This window comes from Cervus canadensis, chromosome 15 (assembly GCF_019320065.1).
Source record: "Cervus canadensis isolate Bull #8, Minnesota chromosome 15, ASM1932006v1, whole genome shotgun sequence".
Classification (NCBI taxonomy): domain Eukaryota; kingdom Metazoa; phylum Chordata; class Mammalia; order Artiodactyla; family Cervidae; genus Cervus; species Cervus canadensis.
In genome coordinates this window covers 4,054,816-4,078,948 of record NC_057400.1, presented here as the reverse complement: position 1 = coordinate 4,078,948, position 24,133 = coordinate 4,054,816, and positions in this window count along the sequence as shown.

Genomic DNA, 24,133 nt, shown 5'->3' with positions numbered 1-24,133 from the left:
AAGAAAATGCATAAAATAATTCCCCCATCCTTTCTGCTAAGAGCAACTACATATCCACAACTATATGAAAGCAAATAAGCAACAACAAAAGAAAACATAAGAAGACTGAAAGATGGAGAAGAGGTGGCAGACCCCTTGGAATACCAAAAGAATGACCCTGTGGTGAGATCCCAGGGTTTCCTCTTTGAGACTGTATATTCTAGACTTGGAGCTGAAAAATTTGACAACCCAATAATGTTAATGGTAACAGACAATAAAAGCTCTCTCCGATTTCTACAGCCTCCAGATGGAAGTCCAGGAAAGTTGCTACCTAGCAAGACAAGGAAATGTTTAGAAAATAATCACTCTACCAAGCAGCACACAAATAAAAAGTTCTACCCCTACTCATGTCAGCAATGCTGGAGGAATGCCTTAATTTCTATTCTTGCCAGACCAATGAGGTGCCCGAGTTCCCCAGATGAAGTGGCTGGAGAGGAAGCCAGGACTTTAACTCCCACCATGCTGCAACAAGTAGCCTCCCCCTACCCCTTGGTTTCCATGGGTGCCACGTGGGGAGCAATAATGAGGCAATTCTGTTCCACCCATCCAGACAGGTATCAGCGAGTGTCTGGTGTGGAGTTGTAACTAAGTCCCGTTCATGCCTGACCGTAATAAGGGCTTCCTAGTCAAGTGCCAATGGGGCTGAATGAGGAATCTGGACATCTATCCCCACTGGCCAGTAACAGTAATAAGATCAACCGCGGCACATCAAATCTTTTTCCCTTAAGGGTAGGAAGATGTCAAGTGTGTCTACTCTCACCAGTCTTACTCAACCTAGTATTGTGGACTCTAGAAAATGCTATGAGTCATGGAATGAAAATAAAAGGCACCTAGATAGAAACAAATGAATAAAAGTGTCTTTCTGGTGGATGATAAGAATGTCTCTGTGGAAAATCACATGGTAGATAGAACAACCCAAATTCTTAGAATTTGTAAGTCAGTTCAGTAAGGTCACAGAGACAAGGTAAACACAAGCATCAATTGTATTTCTATAGACTAACATTCGACAGGTGGACACTAAAATTAAAAACATAAAGCTTTCCATCAGAGGATACCTTACAAAGTTTAAAAAAAAATATCCAGTTGCAGAGAATATTTCTGAAAGTCTATTAATAATTATTTTATAATAACTACTTAATTATTTATAATGCTTTATTATTTTATTTTATAAAATATCAGCCCAATCATAAATAAGCAGAAGGTCTAAACAGACATTTCTCCAAAGAAGACATATAGATGGTCAATAAACACATGAAAAGATGTTCAACATCACTCGTTAGAGAAATAAAATCAAAACTACAATGAGGTATCAACTCACACCAATCAGAATGGGCATCATCAAAAAAACCTACAAAAAATAAATCCTAGAGAGGATATGGTGAAAAGGGAGCCCTATGGCACTGTTGGTGAGAATATATATTGATACAGCAACTATGGAAAAAACCAGAAATAAAACTACCATATGACCCAGCATATGGTAGTTTTATTTCCGGTTTATGCCAAAGCCTTTGACTGTGTAGATCATAATAAACTGGAAAATTCTGAAAGAGATGGAAATACTAGACCACCTGACCTGCCTCTTGAGAAACCTATATGCAGGTCAAGAAGCAGCAGTTAGAACTTTACATAGAACAACAGACTGGTTCCAAATAGGAGAAGGAGTACTTCAAGGCTGTATATTATCACCCTGCTTATTTAACTTATATGCAGAGTACATCATGAGAAATGCTGGGCTGGAAGAAGCACAAGCTGGAATCAAGATTGCCGGGAGAAATATCAATAACCTCAGATATGCAGATGACACCACCCTTATGGCAGAAAGTGAAGAGGAACTAAAGAGCCTCTTGATGAAAGTGAAAGAGGAGAGTGAAAAAGTTGACTTCAAGCTCAACATTCAGAAAACTAAGATCATGGCATCCGGTCCCATCACTTCATGGCAAATAGATGGGGAAACAGTGGAAACAGTAGCTGACTTTATTTTCTAGGGCTCCAAAATCACTGCAGATGGTGACTGCAGCCATGAAATTAAAAGACACTTACTCCTTGAAAGGAAAGTTATAACAAACCAAGACAGCATATGAAAAAGCAGAGACATTACTTTGTCAAAAAAGGTCTGTCTAGTCAAGGCTATGGTTTTTCCAGTGGTGATGTATGGATGCCAGAGTAGGACTATAAGGAAAGCTGAGGACCAAAGAACTGACACTTTTGAACTGTGGTGTTGGAGAAGACTCTTGAGAGTCCCTTGGACTGCAAAAAGATCAAACCAGTTTATCCTAAAGGAAATCAGTCCTGGGTGTTCATTTGAAGGACTGATGTTGAAGCTGAAACTCCAATATTTTGGCCACCTGATGCAAAGTGCTGACTCACTTGAAAAGACCCTGATTGTGGGAAAGATTGAAGGCAGGAGGAGAAGGGGACGACAGAGGATGAGATGGCTGTATGGCATCACTGACTCAATGGACATGAGTTTGAGCAAGCTCCGGGAGTTGGTGATGGACAGGGAGGCCTGGTGTGCTGCGGTTCATGGGGTCACAAAGAGTCGGACACAACCGAGTGACTGAACTGGACTGATGACCCAGCAATCCCATCACTGAGTATAAAATCTGAAAAAATCACAATTCAAAAAGGCATACACCCCAATGTTCATTGCAGCACTATTTAAATAGCCAGGAAATGGAGGCAACCTAGATGTCAATTGAAAGAAGAATGGATAAAGAAATTGTGACATATATATATATATATATAATGGAATAAACTCAGCTTTAAAAAGAATGAATTTGAGTCCGTTGTAGTGAGGTGGATGAACCTAGATTATGTTATACAGAGGAAATTGAGTCAGAAAGAGAAAAATAAATATTATATATTAACACATGCATATGGAATCTACAAAAATAGTACTGGCAGACCTATTTACAGAGAAGAAAGGGAGGCACAGACATAGAGAACAGACTTGTGGAAACAGAGGGGAAGGAAAGGGTAGGACAAATTGAGAAAGTAGCAGAAATATATATATATATATATATCTATTATGTTTAAAACAGATAACTGGCAGGGAGATTTTGTATATCAAGGGAGCCCAGCCTGGTGATATGATGACCTAGGGAGGATGGATTGGTGGAAAGGCTCAAGAGGGGATCAATTCAGTTCAATTCAGTTGCTCAGTTGTGTCCAACTCTTTGTGACCCCATGAACTGCAGCACACCAGGCTTCCCTGTCCATCACCAACTCTCAAAGCCTGCTCAAACTCATATCCATCAAGTTGGTGATTCCATCCAACCATCTCATCCTCTGTCGTCCCCTTTTCCTCCTGCCTTCAATCTTTCCCAGCATCAGGGTCTTTTCCAATGAGTCAGTTCTTCCCATCGGGTGGCCAAAGTACTGGAGTTTCAGGTTCAGCATCAGTCCTTCCAGTGAATATTCTGGACTGATTTCCTTTAGGATGGACTGATTTGATCTCCTTGCAGCCCAAGGGACTCTCAAGAATCTTCTCCAACACCACAGTTCAAAAGCATCAATTCTTGGCACTCAGCTTTCTTTATAATCCAACTCTCACATCCATACATGACTACTGGAAAAACCATACCTTTGGCCAGACTGACCTTTGTTGACAAAGTAATGTCTCTGCTTTTTAATATGTTGTCTAGGTCAGTTATAGCTTTTCTTTCAAGGAGCATAACATTGCTGTCCTTTACTGTGCCCATCTTTGCATGAAATGTTCCTTTAGTATCACCAATTTTCCTGAAGAGATCTCTGGTCTTTCCCATTCTACTGTTTTCCTCTATTTCTTTGTGTTGATCAAGAGGAAGGCTTTCTTATCTCTCCTTGCTATTCTTTAGAACTCTGCATTCAAATGGAACTCTGCTTTCAAAATGCCTTTTGCTTCTCTTTTTCTCAGCTATTTGTAAGGTCTCCTCGGACCTTAAAAATCATTTTGTCTTTTTGCATTTCTTTTTTTCTTGTGGGTGGTCTTGATCACTGCCTCCAGTACAATGTCAGGAACCTCAGTCATAGTTCTTCAGGCACTGTGTCTATCAGATCTAATCCCTTGAATCTATTTCTCACTTCCACTGTATAATCATAAAGGATTTGATTTAGGTCATACCTGAATGGTCTGGTGGTTTTCCCTACTTTCTTCAATTTAAGTCTGAATTTGGCAATAAGGAGTTCATGATCTGAGCCACAGTCAGCTCCTGGTCTCTTTTTTGCTGACTATATAGAACTTCTCCATCTTTGTCTGCAAAAAGTATAATCAATCTGATTTTAGTATTGACCATCTGGTGATGTCCATGTGTAGAGTCTTCTCTTGTGTTGTTGGAAGAGGGTTTTGCTATGACCAGTGTGTTCTCTTGGCAAAAATCTGTTAGCCTTCGCCCTGTTTCATTCTGTACTCCAAAGCCAAACTTTCCTGTCACTCCAGGTATTTCTTGACTTCATACTTTTTCATTCCAGTCCCCTATAATGAGAAAGCATCTTTTTTGGGTGTTAGTTCTAGAAGATCTTATAGGTCTTCATAGAACTGTTCAACATCAGCTTCTTCAGCATTACTGGCCAGGGCATAGACTTGGATTACTGTGATATTGAATGGTTTGCCTTGGAAACGAACAGAGATCTTCTGTTGTTTATAAGACTGCACCCAAGTACTGCATTTCAGACTCTTTTGTTGACTATGATGGCTACTCCATTTCTTCTAAGGGATTCTTGCCCACAGTAGTAGATATAATAGTCATCTGAGGTAAATTCACCAATCCCAGTCCATTTTAGTTCACTGATTCCTAAAATGTCCATGTTCACTCTTGCCATCTCCTGATTGACCACTTCAAATTTACCTTGATTCACAGACCTAACATTTCAGTTCTGCTCAGTTCAGTTCAGTTCAGTTCAGTTGCTCAGTCATGTCCAACTCTTTGCGACCCCGTGAATCACAGCACGCCAGGACTCTCTGTTCATCACCAACTCCCGGAATACTCAGACTCATGTCCATCGAGTCGGTGATGCCATCCAGCCATCTCATCCTCTGTCAGCCCCTTCTCCTGCTGACCCCAATCCCTCCCAGCATCAGGGTCTTTTCCAATGAGTCAACTCTTCGCATGAGGTGGCCAAAGTACTGGAGTTTCAGCTTCAGCATCAGTCCTTTCAATAAACACCCAGCACTGATCTCCATTAGGATGGACTGGTTGGATATGCTTGCAGTCCAAGGGACTCTCAAGAGTCTTCTCCAACACAGTTCAAAATCATCAGTTCTTCGGTGCTCAGCTTTCTTTATAGTCCAACTCTCACTTCCATACATGACCACTGGAAAAACCATAGCCTTGACCAGACGGACCTTTGTTGACAAAGTAATGTCTCTGCTTTTTAATATGCTGTCTAGGTTGGTCATAACTTTCCTTCCAAGGCGTAAGCATCTTTTAATTTCATGGCTGCAGTCACTTCAGGTCCTATGCAATATTGCTTTTTACAGCATTGGACTTTACCTCCATCACCAGTCACATCCACAACTGGGTGCTGTTTTTGCTTTGACTCCATCTCTTCATTCTGTCTGGTGTTATTTCTCCATTCTTCCCCAGTAGCATATTGGGCCTCTACCGACCTGGGGAGTTCCCTCTCAGTGTCCTATATTTTTGTCTTTTCATACTGTTCATGGGGTTCTCAAGGCAAGAATACTGAAGTGGTTTGCCATTCCCTTCTCCAGTGGATCATGTTTTGTCAGAACTCTCCACCTTGACCCATCCATCTTGAATGGCCCTTATACAGCTTGGCTTATAGTTTCATTGAGTTAGATAAGGCTGTGGTCCTTGTGATCAGTTTGATTAATTTTTTGTGATTGTGGTTTTCATTCTGTCTGCCCTCTCATCGGTAAGGAGAAGAACATTATGGAAGCTTCCTAATGGGAGAGACTGACTGTGGGGGAAATTGGGTCTTATTCTGATGGGCAGGGCTGTGCTCAATAAATCTTTAATCCAATTTTCTAATGATGGGTCAGGCTGTGTTCCCTCCCTGTTGTTTGACCTGAGATCTAACTATGGTGAAGGTAACGAAGACAATGGCAACCTCTTTCAAAAGGTTCTGTGCATGCACTGCTGAACCCAATGCCGCTGACCCTCCATCAGGCCACAGCCAACCCACGCCTTCGCCGGAGATGCCTGGACACTCACAGGCAAGTCTGGGCCAGTCTCTTGTGGGGTCACTGCTCTTTCTCCTGGGTCCTGGTGCACACAAATTTCTGTTTTTACCCTCCAAAAGTTTGTTTCCCCACTTCTCTGTAAGTTCTGTAATCAGATTCCACTGGCCTCCACAGTAAAATTCCCTGGAGGTTCTCAGTTGCTTTGCCAGATCCACAGGTTGGGAAATCTGTTGTGGGTCCTAGAACTTTCTTACCAGTGCAAGAATTTGTTTGGTATAATTATTCTGCAGTTTGTGGGTCATCTGCTTGACAGCTCTATGGTGGGGTTCCTGGCAACCTCCTCCAAGAGGGCTTATGCCACACGCAGGACTGCTGCTCCCAGAGTTCCTGCCCCTGCAGCAGGCGGTTGCTGACCCGTGCCTCCACAGGAGACACTCAAACACTCAAAGGCAGGTCTGGTTCAGTCTCTGTGGGAACTCTGGGTGCACACAAGGTTTTGTTTGAGCCCTCTGATCATCTCTGGCAAGTATGGGGCTTGATTCTAAAGGTGATTTTGCCCCTCCTACCATCTTGCTGAGGCTTCTCCTTTGCCCTTGGATGTGGGCTATCATTTTTTGGTGGGATCCAACATTTTCTTGTCAATGGTTGTTCAGCAGAAACATGTAATTTTGGAATTCTAACAGGAAAAGATGAACACTCATTTTCCCCTGTGAGACCCTCGGAGAGCTGTACAAATGGGGATATATATATATATATACACACACACATATATATATATACATATATATGTATAAAGAAAGAGGGTATATATATATATGTATATAATTATGAGCAATTTGCATTGTTGTGCAGCAGAGGCCAGCACACCATTGTAAAGCAATTATTTTCTCCAATTAAAAGAAAAATCCAAGTTAGAAAGAATATTTCTAAAAGTTCATTAATAATTATGTTATGAGTTAATTATTTATGATTATTTATTATTTTATTTTCTAATATATACTATATATAGTTATCATACTGTATTATATTAGTGATATTGTATTATTTTATAATTTTTACACATCCATGAGTTTGTAAGAAAATATTTGGTGAAGTTTTGGTGAAAGTTTGATGGATGTGAGAGTATTCACTTCCTAGCATCAATTCTGTTTCCAAACCACATGACCATGGTGAATTCTTTCATCTTTTTGGTCTTCCCTTAAAAATGACAAGAAGGATGGTAAGATTTAAACCTTATTTCTCATGACTTTGTAAAGTTATATAACCTCCCTGGTCTTCACTTGCCATATCTGCAAAAAAGGATCTAATCATACGACCTCCCTCACAGAGTAGCTGTCAAGATTAAAGTATTCATCATATGAAAAGTACTTAAAATCACACCTTATATAGTAGGTGCTTTATAACCTTTTTCTTTTATTATTATAACAATCATGGTGAATTCTATGATCTGCAAATTGTATGTTATACCCGTAGCCCAATGTCACAGCATGAGTGGATCTTAGGCCAGGACATTGGGAAAGTTTTATTATTTTCCCTTAAAAATATCTTCAGAATACCAACATTCTCCTTTCTCCAGTAACTTTTATAGGCCCTGAAACTAAGCAAATAAACATATAGTATGAAGGTGATGAGTGACTCTTGTATGGGAAACTGTTGAGATTAATTGGTGGCCTCCAAGTTCAATAGCAGGCAAGCTGTCCCAGTGGGTACCACTCAGTGAGTCTCACAGACTAAATTAAAATGTTTGAATGACCCAGATTATTTAATAGCACAGCTTATCCATACAAAACACAGAGTGAGAAGCGAGACAAGACAGAGTAAAAGAGCGGAACAGAGTACACGTGAGGTGGGACGTCCTGACTACCCGCATGCTGAGGCACGCAATGGTCATCATCCCGACGCTCTGCCACATCGCCTTCTTCTGATGGTGCAGATCTAAGGACAGAGTTCAGGGTCAGACAATGGAACCCCCAGAAAGAAAGTGGCCTGGATCAATAACACACCTGCTCTGTGGAGACACACAGAGACATTAGCTTAGCACAACAGTGGCTTGACAATTAGCTCCACCAACAGCCATGGGATTTATTTGTGTTTCCTGAACAGAGGACCTATGGGACCAGAATAGGTGTCTCTGATGTGCAGCTGAATTGACATAGAGTGAAAATTAAGTACTTGTGTCTATTGAATGCATCCAGAACATGAGTGGCTTTTGTATATTTCTATGTCATGGATATGTATTTCCCTTGTAAATATCCCTCACCTCTTTTGTCCCCCTTCTGTGCGGATACACATTCTCTATTTCTTCACTACTTCTTACACTTAACATATCATATAAATTCTGCCTATTTCTAACAAGGGTTTTGCCCACTAGGTATTTGTCTATCTAAAATATTTTAAAGTTTTGGTTTATATTTGTCAAGCTGTGCATGTATTCTTTAGATCAAACACATGCTATAGACATGAAAAAAAAAAAAAAATACAGCAGACTGAGTTTAAGCTTAGCCCCAAGTCAGCTAGAAAAATATCCCTACCTGTCTTGTACTGTGCATAGCACAGCCTTTTCCCTTTCTATCATGTCTCTGGGGGTCCCAGGGGGGAAGAGTTTCCCTCCATCTCTAAGGAAGTTTCCTTGCTTATCAAACCTGGCACTTCCCCCCAAAACAAACAACAATAATCATAAAAACAAAAAATGAACAAAAAACCCCCAAAATACAGATATGAAAAACTGTGGCTATGTTCCAGTTATTTACAGAAGCAGGTAGCAGGCAGAAGTTAGCAACACTAGTTTAAGTCATAACTTCTCTCTTAGGAATAGAGTTGACATTTCTTTAAATGCTACATGTGAGGGTCTCAGGGTCAGTCTACTTATTAAGTGAATGAACCACTTTCTGCCATCTTTTTGCTACTTTTTAACACAATGTTTTGTTGTTGTATTGCTCATAGAAGATTTTTTAGTCATAAAAATACATTATATTAGGATAAGGTCTATACTAGAAGTAGAATGGAAATACAAGCTCATGGAGAGAAAGGAACAAGGTAAATTTCCAGTTGCTGAAACATTAGAGCCTCTTTCCCTATTTTTAAAATGTTTTTATTTTGGTCAAGATCACGTAATGTAAAACATATTATTTTAACCATATTTAGCTACAATTCAGTGGCACCAAATACATTCACATTGCTCTGTAACTCTCACCATCATCTGTCTCCCGGGTTCTTCACTTTCCTACACTGAAACTGTCCCCATCAAACACTAACTCCCCATCTCCCCCCTCCACCTCCATCACCCCCCAGCTCCTGGCATCTACCACAGTACTTTCTAACACCATGCATGACTATTCTAGGTACCTTGTATAAGTGGAATAAAAAAAGTATTTGTCTGCATGTAACCTTAAAAATGCATCCTTTTGCTATTAACCACATCTTTCCAGACACTGGGGTTACTCTGTGTGTGGGAGGGGTGGAAATCAATTAAAGACTACTGCCTCTATGGAGTGTACACTCCAGTGGAAGGAGAAAACATGCACAATAACATATATCGTATGTATCACAGTGATAAATCAAATGGTCAAAACCAAGTAGATGAAGGACACTAGAGCTGTTGAGAATGTGGGGTTAAAGGTGAAATTGGAGCGAAATGTTGAATTTTGTGAAGGAACTGACATGGGAACACCTAGGTGAGCAGCATGTGAGCCTTGGAAGTGTGAGACAAAAGAAATAGCAGTAAGGAGGCTGATGACCTGCAGAATATGGCAGAAATAGCCCCAGAAGTGGAGAGTGTCTTAAGAAGTAAAACGGGAGAATCTATTGGCACATATTGTCTAGGGCCTTCTAGTCCAATGGAATCCCTTAAACTATTTGTCTCAGTGAGATGGGAAGTTGTTGGAGAATTTTGATAGAGATCAAGTATTTGTTTCACCTCTCTCCTCTTTCCCTGTTTCTTTCTCCATCCATGCCTACTTCCTTTCTCCCTTCTTGTCTTTCCACCTTTCTTCCAGAAATACAAGGGATTCCAACAAGTGCTAGATATTGTACTAAGGACTTGAAGTACAGAGATGCTATATTATCTAAATTTAGACTGAATATCTAAGAAATCCCTTGTATTTCTACACATTGACAATGAAAAGTCAGAAAAAGAAATAATGAAACATCCCATTTACCATTACAACAAAATACCTAGGAAAACTGTTCCGAAGGAGACAAAAGATGTGTATGCAGAAAACTATAAAACACTGATGAAAGAAATCAGTGACAACTGAGAAGATGGAGAGATATACCATGTTCTTAGATTGAAAGAATCAATATTGTCAAAATGACTATACTACCTAAAGCAATCTACAGATTCAGTGCAATCCCTGTCAAATTCCCAGTGGCAATTTTCACAGAACTAGAACACATAATTTCACAATTTGTGTGGAATATGGAAGACCCTGAATAGTTGAAACAATCTTCAGAAAGAAAAGTGGAGCTGGAGGAATCAACCTTTCAGAATTCAGAATATCCTACAAACATACTGTCATCACGACAGCATGACAGAGGCACAGAAACAGACATACAGACCAACAGAACCAGATAGAAAGACTGGAGATAAATCTACACACCTATGGGCAACTTATCGTTGACAAAGGTGGCAAGAATATACAATTGAGAAGAGACAGCCTCTTCAGTAACTGGTGCTGGGGAAACTGGATAGCTACATGTAAAACAATGAAATAAGAATACTTTATAATATCATACATAAAAATAAACTCAAAATGGATTAGAGACCTAAATGTAAGACCAGAAAGTATAAAGCTCTTAGAAGAAAACTTAAGCAGTACACTCTTCTACATAAATCATGGCAAGATTCTCTTTGATCCACCTCCTAGAGTGATGGAAATAAAAACACAAATAAACAAATGGGGTCTAATTAAACCTAAAAGCTTTGCACAGCAAAGGAAACAATAAAAAAAATAAAAATACAACCTTGGATTGGGAGAAAATGATTGCAAATGAAGCAATTGACAAAGGATTGATCTCCAAAATATATAAACAGCACACACAGATCAATATCAGAAAAACAAACAGCCCAATCAAAAAAATGAGCAGAAGACCTAAACAGACATTACTCCAAAGATACAAATGACCAATAAGTACATAAAAAGATTCTCAATATAGCTCATTATTAGGGAAGTGCAAATCAAAACTACAATGAGGTATCTCACGCTAATCAGAATGGCATCATCAAAATAAATAAATAAATAAATAAATACAAACAGTAAATGCAGGAGAAGATGTGCTGTAAAGGGAATCCTACTGCAATGTTGGTAGGAATGTAAACTGATATACCCACTATGGAGAACAGTAAGGAGATTAATTAACAAACTAGGAATAAAACTACCACATAGCCCAGTAATCCCACTACTGGGAATATACCCTGAGAAAACCACAATTCAAAAAGACACATATACCCCAAATTTCATTACAATGCTATTTACAATAGCCAGAACATGGAAGCAACTTAGATGTCCATCAACAGATGAATCCATCAACAGATGAATTGATAAAGAAGTTTTGTTATGTTTAAACAATGGAATATTACTTGCACATAAAAAGGAATGAATTTGAGTCAGTTGTAGTGAGGTGAATGAACCTAGAGCCTATTATACAGAATGAAACAAGTCAGAAAGAGACAAACATCATATATTAACACATATATATGGAATCTAGAAAAATAGTATTAATAAACCTATTTACAGGGGAGTGATGGAGACGCAAATGTAGGGAACAGACATGGACACAGCTGGGGAAGAAGTGAGAAGGACAAACTGAGAAAGTAGCATTGATACGTATACACCATCATGTGTAAAATAGATAACTGGCAGGAAGCTGGTTTATAAGTCAGGAAGCCCAACCTGGTACTTTGTAATGATCTAGAGTGATGGAATGGGAGGCGTGAGTTAGACTCAAGAGAGAGGGGATATACATATACATATACATATACATATATATATATATATATATATATATATATATATGCACATATATATACACATATGCATATATATGCAATTAAGACTATTTCATGTTGTTATACAGCAGAAACCAACATAACATTGTAAAGCAATTATCCTCCAATTAAAATGTTTGTAGTAATTCAAAAAATTAAAAGTAGTACAAAAATTATCCATGAAGTATAACTTACCATGTATAAGAAAAAATATTTAAAAGCATAAAATGTATATAGTATATACATCTGTGTTTTTAAATTTATATTACTTTAATAAATGAATATAGAAATAAAATTTTCAAACAACAAATGAGACAAGACTATGTATTTTTTTGTGGAGACCATCGTTTCTTACAGGATTAATGTATAGAAGAGTCATGCGGGTGTGGTGCAACGCATTGCAAAAAAAAAAAGTTTTTGAGAAGTTTTCACTCTCCCCATGGTATTTTCCCTATTTGGGAAGAGTCTATTAAGTGAATTGAATGGAGAAAATAGCCTATTACACAGGAAACCTGCCTCTAACTCAGGCCATCACACATCACACCTAGCCTGCTAATGGCTATCTCCAGTCTCACCTGTAGATGCTCTGTGGCTTTTGATGTTCCATTTTAACTCGACTTACCATTTCTATTTGCCTTCTTCTCTACTGACTCCTTTGAAGAACAATCAACTACCCCTCTCCAAAGTCCTCCACCTTCCACTCCTCTGTTGCTCCTGTGACTTTATAAGTCAATACTTTTTCTTCCTCCTCTCCATAGACTTGCTCTTCAGACAAAGAAGTAGTACATACCATATCACAGTATGTTCTTTCATTTGCACATGCATATATGTTTGTGTGTTTATATTGGTTTTAACTCTTCATTGAGAAAAACAAAACATGCAAGGAAATAGGACAAAAGTGCATGATGTGTTTTGCTATTAAATGAATCGCCATGTAATCACCACCCACATTTAGCCACATGGAGACCTTACCCTAGAGGCCACCTTCACATCCCTCCTTAGCATTGTCTTTCACTTATTATAAAAATTTTTCAGATTCTGACTTTTACTGAAATAACTTCTGATTCTTCTTCAAAATTTTGCTGACGAAACATGCATCCATAAGTCTACATTTTTGTTCTCCCTGTCATTGTTGTAGTATTTATCATTGTATCATAGGAAAGGCATATTATATATTTATTTGTGCTGGGCTTCTTTTACTCAGCATGATCTTTCAAAGATCCATTTTTATTCCCATGTGTTAGGGGAAGCACACTGATTGAAACCGCCCACCCTGGTCAGGCCCTTTAGTAACCATTCACATGAGTTGTTTTATGACAGGAGATCCTGGTAAGGAATACGGAACTAATAAGCCACCACCAATTGGAAGAGTTCGGGAAAGGTGGAAAGGAGACATTGCGTGTCCATCCACTTCCCAGAATCCCTCTCGCTAGCATCCATCTTGGCTGAGCAATGCGTGTGCCACCAGGAAAGACTCTGAATTAGAATGATTGACCAAAGACCACCTGGAAATTAATCCCATCACCATAAGATCTGAGACTGTGAGCCACCCAGCAGAGCAGTTCTCCTGGGTTCCCTCACCCTCCTGCTCTCCGCCCGGGTGCCCTTTCCCAATAAAATCTCTTGCTTTGTCAGCACATGTGTCTCCTCAGACAATTCATTTCCAAGTGTTAGATGAGAGCCCAGTTTTGGGCCCTGGAGGGGGTCCCCCTTCCTGCAACACATGTATTAAATGATTGCAATAAGTTCATATCAAAGCTGTATATCACGGTGTGCATATATGCACACCATAAACTAACCATTCTACTCTGATCAGATGTTTGTGTTCCTGTTTTCTTAGGATATTGTTAAAATGCAGCAGTGTATGTGTTAGCACAGGTATTTTGAAACATGTGCATATTTTCATCTTTAATAATCTTGAAGTGAAACTGCTTTATCAGAGTATATGCTATTTTTGACATCAGCAGATAATGTGAAAATCTTCTTTAGTTCTGCTTTATAATCCCAGTTAGAAAGATGAACATTCTGTAATCTTTCTATCATTTGGTCTATTTATTTGCCATTATGGGAACCATATGGTTATAAATTACTATGGTTTTGACATTCACTTCCCTGATTATTAAGGAGCATGAGTATATTAAACATGTATTTGGGTGTCCTGTTCATGCTGTTTCCTAGTCATCTTTTAATTTCAGTGAGTTTCATTGTCTATTTCAAATCCTAAAAGATGATGCTGTGAAAGTGCTAAAGTGAATATGCCAGCAAATGTGCCTGCAGTGGCCACAGGCCAGGAAAAGGTCAGTTTCCACTCCAATCCCAAAGAAAGGCAATGCCAAAGAATGCTCAAATTACCGCACAATTGCGCTCATCTCACACGCTAGAAAAGTAATGCTAAAAATTCCCCAAGCCAGGCTTCAACAGTATGTGAACCGTGAACTCCAGATGTTCAAGCTGAATTTAGAAAAAGCAAAGGAACCAGAGATCTAATTGTCAACATTCGTTGGATCATTGAAAAAGCATGAGAATTCCAGAAAAAAAAAAAATCTATTTCTGATCTATTGAGATGAACATGTAGTTTTAGCTTCCAATTTGTTAATATGGTGTATGCTATTGGTTGATTTGTGTATATTGAAGAATCCTTGCAACCCTGGAATAAGCCCCATTTGATCATGGTGTATGATCCTTTAAAGGTATTGTTGGATTCTTTTTGCTAGAATTTTGTTCAAGATTTTTGCATCTATGTTTATCAGTGACATTGGCTTGTAATTTTCTTTCTTTTTTTTTTTTTTTTTTGTGGTACCTTTGTCTGACTTTGGTGTCAGGGTGATGGAGGCCTTGTAGGATGAGTTTTCCTTCCTCTGTAACTTTCTAGAAGAGTTTGAGAAGGATAGGTGTCAGCTCTTTTCTAAATGTTTGGTAGAATTCTCTTGTGAAATCATCTTGGCCTGCACTTTTGTGTGTTGTAAGATTTTTTAAAATCATAGTTTTTATCTCAGTGCTTGTGATGAGTCTGTTCATATTTTCTAGTTCTTCCTGGTTCAGCCTTGGAAGGTTGTAGTTTTCGAAGAATTAGTCCATTTCTTCCAGGCTGTCCATTTTATTGGCATATAGTTACTCATAGTAGTCTCTTATGTCTGTTGTATTTCTGCATATTCTGTTGTAAATTTTTCATTTTTATTTTACTAATTTGACTCTTCTCCCTTTTTTTCTTGATGAGTCGGCTAGTGGTTTGCCTATTTTTTTTTTTTTATCTTCTCAAAGAACCAGTCTTTAATTTTATTGATTTTTCTATTGTTTCTTTAATTTCTTTACATTTATTTATGCTCTAATCTTTGTGATTTCTCTTCTTCTACTGACTTTGAGTGTTTTTGTTCTTCCTTGTCTTCTTTCTCTAGTTTTTTTAGGTACAAAGTTAGGTTATTTATTTGATATTTTTCTTGTTTCTTGAGGTAAGCTAGCAATACAGCTAAAATTATTTGAAAGTTTGGAAGAGGTACTTCATGGTGTTTTAATTTCTATTTATTTAAATTATTGGATGTCATAGATCATTTCATATATTATTGAATATTGATATTTCCTAATTAAAATGGAAAATTTTTTACTTTGTTCACTTAACTAATTAGATTATTAATGCTTTTTTTCTCATAGACTCATATAACTTTTCAAAAATAATCATCATTAACTTGGAATCTTTATTCTCAATGATTTTGTAATAAACATCCTAAGTTTGGTTAAGCAACATCTCATTTGTCTATGTGAACTCATTCAAATTTGCTAATGATTTATAATTATAAAATTATACCACCGAGTCAGGGAATGTTTAACAGTAGGATTCCTGTGTGCTGTTTCCCATCTCTCTTGAGCCCTCTGTTCCTTGTCAGAGCTGGCAAGCTGCTCCCAGAACGGAGATCAAAGAGATGGGATGCTTGCATAGGATTTCTGTCATTAGCTTTTCCATTTGGTGAAAGGGATTAGTTACGATCCTCTTTGATATGGATCACCTTTTGGCCTTATGGCCTCTGTTGCTCCTTGCTTCCTTGGTAACTTGTAAAGTCTGGTCTCTTGATCTTTATCTGAAGAAGTTACCTTGTACTATGGTATATATACTCACACAGAATTCAATAAACCACCCTTGTTCCATCAGAGACTTGGTCCCCGTGTCCTTCTTTATTTCTTTCTCTCTCTCTCTCTCTTTCTGGTTGATTCCCTGGGGCACGGAGGCCTGCGGAGCTCATTTTCCTGCCCGGGCTTTCAAGACCTCTCGAGACTTCTTGAGAGGGCGCCCTGTGCCTACACGAGCAGTACAAGCTCTGTCCAAGGGCTTTATTGATTTTCTGTGTAACCCAGGGAACATTAGCCTCTTTCCTTCTTTTACTTTTTCATTGTCGACTCTGAACCACCAGTTTCCAGCCCATTAAAGGACCCCAACACCACCACTTGTGGGAAACATCAATGAAATAACACAACTTTTTATCAAGTTGTCTGATTTCAATTCTTAAAGCCTGTTCATAGTCACGTCATTCCAGAATGAGGAGGTATTATAATAAATTTTTTTATGGTGTAGGAAAAGGAATAAAATATGCTAAGTGATGATAAATACAGGTTTAATGATGCAGTGCTCTTCACAGGTGGCTATGGAGACTGTAAGCAATTGTCCAAGAATACACAGCCATAAAACACAGACCACTTAGTAGTAGTAGTGTTAGTCATTCAGTCATGTCTGACTCTTTGGGACTGAATGGACTGTAGCCCACCAAGCTCCTCTGTCCTTTAAATTCTCCAGGCAAGAATACTGGACCGGGTTGCCATTCCCTTCTCCAGGGGATCCCTACAAAGGGATGAAATTCAGGTCGCCCACATTGCAGGCAGATTCTTTACCACTGTGCCACCTGGGAAGTCCAAGAATATACAACCATACAACACATACCACTTAGCCAGATCTAAAATAAACTAGTTTCTTAACAACTGCCATGTGAACATTGTAGCCCTTCTTCCCTCTAAAAATGACCTAATCTCACATGAAAACAACTGTTACAGGCAAATCAGAAATCCAGCTTTGTGACCAAAAGCAAAAGGCAAAAGAAAAACAGCAATTCAGTGGTTAGTCAGTGAAATCTGATGTCGTTCACTGCTTTGCTCTTCTTATTCTTGTTTATTCTGTCCCTCTTCTTCAATCCATTCACGTCAACTCTCAAGAGATTTGTATGTCATCTGACACTTATTCTTCTTTGGAACTCACGACAGTGCTGATCTTTTCCCATCAGTAGCTTTTAACAGGCACTTGTTGTTTGAGCACTCTAAGCCCTCCACAAAACCTTTCCTTGGAATGGGTTTAATTCAACATCAGACTTCTTCAGGGTGATGAACATGATCCCTGACAACCAGCACTTCTGGAATAGCCTCGTCAGCCCCATTAGGAACTGGAACACAACAGCCTATCCTCGTTAGGTAACCCCAAGTCCCCTTGCCACCGCATCAAGTCCCACTCCCGACTGCAAAGGGACACAGAGGTGCCAACGGTGGTTCAGTCACTAGCTGATTTCTGACTCTTGCAACCCCATGGGCTGTAGCTTGCCAGGATCCTCTCCGTAGGATATTCCAGGCAAGAATACTGGAGTGGGTTGCCATTTCCTTCTACAGGGGATCTTCCTGACCCAGGAATAGAACCCGGGTCTCCTACACTGACGGTAGATTCTTTACCAGCTAAGCCCTAAGCAGCATCAGTCTTTGATTCCTCCAGCTCTCATATAACTTTTTATATAGTAAAATATTTTGCTATATTTATTTATTCATCATCTAGATGTTTGAACCATTATTTTCCTTCCTGATTTAACCATCTCCTTTGAAGAATTTCTGTTTTCTAAGATTTGATAATGATCCATTTCATTTCCATCTATATTTTGTTCTGTAAGCTCATAGTGTGATGTCAAGAGACAAATGAGTCATTTCTTATTATTAAACAGAAAATTTGTACTTCAATTTTTATACTTTTTTCTCATGGATACACACACACACACACACATGTTTTGTAATAATATAATACTGGGCTACTGAGTTTGTACTTTTAAACATTGATACAGTCATTGGAAAAATATGAAAATTATTTGACTTTTTCACATTTATTTTGTGATTTACTCTTGCTTTTATCTTGAATACCCATAAAGAATATTTTAAAATTTTCAACCATTCGATCCTCTTAATCCAAACTTGTTCTGATATAACTAGAATATATGTTTTCCTTTTTTCTTCTCCTTGCACAAACAAATGCTTTATCTGCATCACGTGAAAAAGCTGTGATGTGATTTCCTTATCTCCTAGGAAAAGGAGAAATCTGCTAATTTGCTCTGCTTGACCTTTATATATAAATCTTTTCTGATGAATAAACTGTTATAATATCTTCTGAGGGAAGATTTCTTCCATGTACCTTGATGAAAAATTTCATCCAGTCAACTATCAAGCTAAAAGCTCTTTAAGTACTCTTTATCCTACTACCTATTAGGTACTGTTTACTGAATGATGTAAGTAAATAATGTCAGTAATGAAACTGAAACTCCAATACTTTGACCACCTGATGTGAAGAATTGAGTCATTAGAAAAGACACTGATGCTAGGAAAGATTGAAGGCAGGAGGAGAAGGGGATGACAGAGGATGAGATGGTTGGATTGCATCATCGACTCGGTGGACATGAGTTTGAGCAAGCTCTGGGAATTGGTGATGGACTGGGAAGCCTGGAGTGCTGCAGTCCGTGGGGTTGCAGAGTCAGACACGACTGAGCGACTGAGCTGAACTGAACTGACTGAATAATGTGCTACTGATTCTAGCCAGCTTTCCGGTGTCAGTTTTCTTTTTCCAAGTTTCTAGATGAAAAAAAAAAAAAGTTACTAGAAAGTTAGTAATTAGCCTGAATTGATAGGTGGAAGTGTAAAGACTCGAATACAGTTCTCCTACAACAAAGTCTACTGTGCCAGTGAAAGTGAAAGAGTTAATCACCCAGTCAGGTTTGATTCTTTGTGACCCCATGGACTGTAGCTTGCCAGGTGCCTCTGTCCATGGAATTCTCCAGTCAGAAATAGTGGAGTGAGTAGCATTTCCTTTCTGCAGGGGATATTCCTGACCCAGGGATCAAACTTGGGTCTACTACATTGCAGGCAGATTCTTGACCATCTGAGCCACCAGGGAAGTCCATAGCTTCCATACCAGGATGTGTCTTAAATCTAGAGGTATCACCTCATCTACTTCAAAGTACATATAAATGAGAATCCAAAATAACTGAGAATACATATCAAATACCCAAGAATGCATCTCTATCATTCTATCCCAGGCCATTGCAATACAGCAGAATAGACTCTGATAAACACACGAGCTATCGGCCTCTCTAAACCTCAGTGCACATGACTGTAGCGATGCAGGCCTGTTAGACACAATATTCTTCATCTCAGAGCCTGTGTGTGTGTGTGCGTGTGTGTGTGTGTGTGCGCTAGTCACTCAGTCGTGTCTGACTCCTTGTGACCCTATGGACTATAGCCCACCAGGCTCCTCTGTCCATGGATTTTCCAGCCAACAATACTATGTCCTAGTAGAAAAGGAATATATTAGATTGCTGCAAAAGTAATTGTGGTTTTCACTGTTGAACTTTGCCACTTGATATTGGAATACATTCTTAAATAAATGTGATTGTGTTATACACCATTTTAATGTGCATTTCTCACTTTTTTTTTTTGAGTGACATTACTTGCTGTTTGCTTGATATTTATTTTAGACTATGGAAATGATATTAAGACAGAAAGCAAATTCGAGTGTTTTTTTATTCAAGTTCAACATGGGGTGTAAAGCAGCAGAGAGAGCTTGCAACATCACCAATGCGTTTTGGCAGGAACTGCTAATGAACGTATAGTGCAATGGTGGTTTAAGAAGTTTTGCAAAGGAGACGACAGATTTGAAGTTGAGAAGCATAGTAATTGGCCAATGAAAGTTGACAACAACCAGTAGAGAGCAGTCATCAAAGCTGATCCTCTTACAACTACACAAGAAGTTGCCAAAGAACTCTACTTCAACCATCTTATGGTCATTCAGCATTTGAAACAAATTGGAAAGGTGAAAAAGTTCAATAAGCCAGTGCCTCATGAGCTGACCATTGTAAAAAATCATTATTTTGAAGTGTCATCTTCTCTTATTCTATGCAACAATGAAGCATTTCTCTATCAGATTGTGACATGCCATGAAAAGTGGATTTTATAGGACCCCTGGAGATGACCAGCTCAGTGGTTGGAGCAAGAAGCTTCAAAAACACTTCTCAAAGCCAAACTTGTACCAAAGAAAGGCCATAGTCACTGTTTGATGGTCTGCTGCTGATTTGACCCACTACAGCTTTCTGAATCCTGGTGAAACCATTACATCTGAGAAGTATGCTCAGCAAATCAATGAGATGCATCAAAAACTGCAACATCTGCAGCCAGCATGGGTCAACCAAATGGGCCAAATTCTTCTCCAGTACAATGCCTAATAGTGAGTCACACAACCAAATCTTCACAAGTTGAACAAATTGGCCTACAAAGTTTTGCCTCACCTGTCATATTTAGCTGACTTCTTGCCAAACCAACTATCACTTGTTCAAGCATATCGGCAATTTTTTTCAGGGAAAATTCTTCCACAAATAGTAGGAGGCGGAAAATGCTTTCTAAGAGTTCATCAAATCTTGCAGCATAGATTTTTATGCTACAGGAATAAACAAACTTATTTCTCATAAGTTTGGTAAAACTGTGTTTGTTGTAATGGTTCCTACTTTGACTAGTAGAGATGCATTTGAGCCTAGTTATAGTGATTTAAAATTCACAGTCTGAAACTGAAATTAATTTTTCGTCAACATAATACTAAAGGGAAAATGAAGGCATACCCTGAGGATGGTTGACAGACTTCTCTCATGGACATGCATGCCACAAGGGGCCAAGAACTGAAACCTCCTTCACACAAGAGCAGTCTTGGTGGTCTGCATTCGCTGGTATCTCTATGCTTTGAACTGGGCCTTCTTGCACTGCACATACATTTCACTTGTGTTTCCTGTCTTCCTTCCTCCTAACAAAGCTTAATATTGCTGATGCAACTACACCTCAGCCACCCTAGAAATGCCTCTCATCTTTCTTTATCCAGTTCTAATTCAGATGCTGTATTGCTGCTATTAATAACAACGGCCAGCATACACTATTTTTTTTTTGTACTAAGTGGTTTTTCTATTATTTATTTGATTCAATTCTCTCAATTACCCTATTAAGGAGGCAGTATAATTTCCATTTAGCAGGTGGGAAACAGAAAAGGAGGAAGGAACACACACAGAGAAAGGAGTAGACTTGGAACTCTCATTGGACTCTCTCAGACTCAAAGGCCATTCTTTTCTTTTTTAATTTATTTCATTGAAACATAGTTGGCATAAAGTTGTGTTAAATTCTTCTGCACAGAAAAGTGAATCAGACACACACACACACACACACATACATATATATATAAATTGCTTATTCATTTTCACATTCTTTTGCATTATGGTTTATCATAAGATATTGAATATAATTTCCTGTGTTATGCAGTAGGACCTTATTATTTATCCATTCTGTGTATAATAGTTTGCATCTGCTAATCCCAAATTTCTAATCCATCTCTTTCCAACCTCCCTACCCCTTGTCAATCACAAGTCTGTTCTCTATGTGGTAAATCTGTTTCTATTTCATAGATAAGCTCATTTGTATTATATTTCAGATTCTGAATACATGAGTCATATCATGTGATATTTAATTTTCTTTTTCTGACATTTCACTTAGCATGACAATCTCTTGCTTAATCAATGGGGTGGCAAAGGACATTATTTCATCCTATTTATGGCTGAGTAATATTCCATTGTCCATATGCACCACATCTTCTTTATCCATTCCTTTATCAATGTACATTTAGGTTGTTTCCAAGTCCTGGCTATTGTAAGTAGTCTTGCAATTAATTTTGGGGTACAAGTATCTTTTAAAATTAAAGTTTTCTTCAAATATATGCCCAGGAATAAGATTGCTAGATCATATGCAAAGTCCACTCGTTTTACTGGCCTATATGATGAAATATTACCATTCTTAGATAAAATGCCTTCCCTGGTTAAAGTGTACTTGGTTCTTTAAGAATGTATCTCTTAAAATATCTTTTTTCCCCAAGCATACCCTAATTACAGAAAAAAATAAGTGCAGATTTTGTTGAGCTTCATTCAAATGAATATCATTACCACCACCACCACTGTGATCAGCATTCATATCAAGAAAAAGAATAAGAATCATTTTGGAAGCCCCCTATGATGCTTCCCTTTAGCCCCTCCCCTCCCTACTCCATGAGTAACCACTGCCCTGAGAAGGAGGAGTGTTTCAGTGAAATTAATCCACATGACTGAGGCAAGCTAGTGTTAGAAGGGGTTTTGAACAGAAAGATTTTCCATGGATTCTGTAGTGCAGGCAAAATCTGGTGCTAAACATTCCAGAAGACAGTCCTTGGCTAAGCACATGACATGGAGCCACTTTGTAGAGATATTTTGTAGAGATAACTTTGTCGAGATATTTTGTGACATTACAAACTGCAAAAATTCTTAGTCTAATAGAGCCTAGTTGTGGGTCCACAAGTTAAATTGCATATTGTGATGTGTTTGTTCTCTGACCTGCATCAGTGCTATAGTAAATCCCAAACTACCACCCAAGGCTAGCCTCCTGTGAGAATGTAGACAATGTTATATCACAAAACAGTATCTACTCTGGGAAATATTTAACTTGAACAAAATCAAAATCATTGTTGAAGATAGAGAAGTATTTCTAAATAATGAGCAAAATTCCGACTAGTAAAGAATCTGGAAAGAATGGAGAGAAATCTTTAGGAAATTACAAAATATTTCCATAAGCGAATATCTTAAAGAAAAAATATCAGTTGGAAGCATGCCTCTTTTCTCTTTCATTTTTCCCCCTTTTTATTTGTCAAGCTGCACTCCATTTATAACTGCTTATGGTTTGATTCAATTAGATTTGACAAGATTGATGTCTTAGGGATGTAGAGAGAGTTGGTTGTGACTATATAGTGTTATTGGGGCATAAAGTGTAAAGATTGCAAATAAAAAAATATGGGATGTAGAGAAAAATGTCATTCCATGTCAGTGCTCCCAGGTTCAGTTGGAAAACAACAATGATTTTGTTTACATAACTCTGTGCTTGTGTTCACAGTGATAGCATGAGAAAGAAGTGTGTGTGTGAGAGAGAGAGAGAAAGGAAAGAGGGAGAGGAAGGAATGCAATACACACAAGCAAAGAAATACTTTGGGGCTCAGTAGAATACATTTTTAAACTATGCATTCTCTACTCCAGGCCATATGTCATATCCTGGATTAAAAAGGTCCTTTAAAATTGCTGGGGGGAAAAACAAAAAGAAGGGATACATTTTTATACAACATGTTATCTATCATGGGAGATCTGGAGAGGATGTGTACTTAAAATAGTGAGCCTGCCTGAAGTTTTCCTGGAGGAGGCAATACCTGAATTTCAGTCAGCTGAAGAAGGGGTAAAAATCCCATCCTAGAGGGATGAAGCAGCCCAAGCAAAGGCTCAGAGCTAAAATAAATAAATAAAATGAATTCAAGAAACTCTGCATAAAGTAGTGAGTGAGCCAGAAGGCTAGGGGATTTGGCCACACGAAGGTCCTGAGGACTCTTCAGGTCAGACTGAGGAACATGTATTTTATTGCAGGACCCGTGTGGAGCCTCTTTGGTCTACAATGCTGATACTCAAGACTTGAACTTTAATAAATCATTTATCCCTGGAAGATGTGTTGAGATATAGACTGAGGGAATTAAGACTTGAAACAGGTATATGAAGACCTCATTAATGTGAAAGCATAATAGTATTAGATCCATTCATTTGAGAGCAGCTTGTTTTTCACTGTGTAGGTCAAAGAAGCAGCCAAGAGAGGCATAGACTGTGAGTGAG